Source organism: Halyomorpha halys, unplaced genomic scaffold (genome assembly GCF_000696795.3).
Source record: "Halyomorpha halys isolate HHAL.00 unplaced genomic scaffold, Hhal_1.1 Scaffold3.1, whole genome shotgun sequence".
Taxonomy (NCBI): Eukaryota; Metazoa; Arthropoda; class Insecta; order Hemiptera; family Pentatomidae; genus Halyomorpha; species Halyomorpha halys.
This window is the reverse complement of record NW_027115249.1, coordinates 1,902,824-1,904,545: the sequence shown is the minus strand read 5'-3', so window position 1 is coordinate 1,904,545 and position 1,722 is coordinate 1,902,824. Positions and strand designations below refer to the sequence as shown.

The window sequence follows — 1,722 nt, the reverse complement described above, 5'->3', positions numbered from 1 at the left end:
TGCAACTTTTGTTGTTTCTATACAATAATTATAGGTGGGTCTTGAGGATCAGTCAATAATACTTAGGCGATGTTTCACAACTCTATTGTTTGCACTGGTATGCCCGACAATGAAAAAAACAGTTTTTTTAGAAGAAATAATTCTTTAATTAATTATTTAAAAAATAAAAGTACATCAGTATAATTTAAGATTAATGAATATTTTAATTAAAACATTAAATATTTACAATTTTATATTATAACATACAATTGTAATTTGTGAAACATCACCTAAATATAGTTGTATTATTGACTGATCCTCAAGAACCACAAAAATATACAACAGTCAAGAATAAAGTTATCAATACTGTAATATTGCAGATTTATTAAAATAATTAAAAGGAAATTTATAAGCTTTATTATTCTCAAATCTAAAATATAGCTTGGTCCAGACAAAGGCTTGGTCCTATTATAGCTTCCAGGATACGTCCAAAGCACCAGCGATCTAAATAAGGAGTGAATTTCTTTCCTTCAATGATATAATATTCTTGAATGACTGGTGATTCTTGATTTCTTCTTTCTAAATATCTACCACTGACAATAGACAAAGTGTGGTCCGCACCACCTGCATCCGGGAGAAGTCATCACCTCAGCGCCTAAACAACAAGTGTCCAAAACAAAGAGTGTCCAGTTTCCTCCTCTTGCCTAGACGTTCGATCTAAACATTAATTGTGGCAAAATAGTTTTGACTTTTTGCTTATGATTTCCTTTATGTATATTTTTCCTTAATATTTATTATCAACAAGAAAAATGTTTTCTTAAATTTATTGTAAATACAATTATGATACAAAATAACAAAAGTTAAAAAAATTTTAATCTATCTTCTCAACATAATAGCAATTCAACGGACTACGGAAGGATGTGCCGCCATCTTCAGTATTTTGAACGTCTTTTTACTCTATATTTGGCTGATGAACATTGATTAGCTTGTTTATTAGTTCAACAAAAAAATGAACAATATTGAACATTGATATGTGAAAATAAAAACATAAATAAAATCATCTATACATAAAAAACAACTTTTTATTTAAAAAATGGATATTAAAATATATATTTACAATTAAAATTAACAAAGAATACAATAGAAAATTATTAGTTGGCCATATGTGATGATTATAGGAAGATGGTCCAGGTTGTGGTACAAAAATAGTAGAAAAAAGCCAGGACAAAGCCTTGACAATAAAAATATAATAATTGGTTTAGATAAAGATAAAATTGTAGTTATAAAATTATTTATAATATGGTTCCATTCCGTTGTCGAATAATGATTGAGGAAATGACTAAACATGATTAAAATATTATAATTTATATCCATGAGCAGGCATTTATTTACATTTATTACTATTAATTTATTCTTCTATTATTATTGGTTACATGGGTAAGATATAGTGAAGGAAGATAGGTGAGGCATAGTAGTCCAGTTTCTTTTCAATAAGGTAAAGCAAATTATATTTTAAAATGTTTAATTTGTTTATTTTTAAAAATGTTTAATGATAACATTGTTCACACACCTAATTGGTAATATCATATGTACAAATTCAGTTTAAAAAAAATTAATTATAAAGTAGAGATAAATACAAAGAAGTGGTCTAAACTATCTGATTCCTATAGAAAAAGTAAATTTAAATATGAGTCGGTGAGAATGAAAGTGACATTTTAGCGAAATTGATATTTTATTAATGTA

The 1,722-nt window shown here is 26.5% G+C and overlaps 1 protein-coding gene across 1 annotated transcript in view; it reads left to right on the top strand.

Moving 5' to 3' along the window:
• Positions 1-1,405: 1,405 nt before the first annotated feature.
• The window catches only part of LOC106685286 (fatty acyl-CoA reductase 1), a 15,898-nt gene continuing 15,581 nt past the window's right edge, over positions 1,406-1,722 (top strand). The window contains exon 1 of the mRNA XM_014427906.2: positions 1,406-1,474. The gene's annotated coding sequence lies outside the window, so the exon portion shown is untranslated. The remainder of the gene's footprint in view (positions 1,475-1,722) is intronic.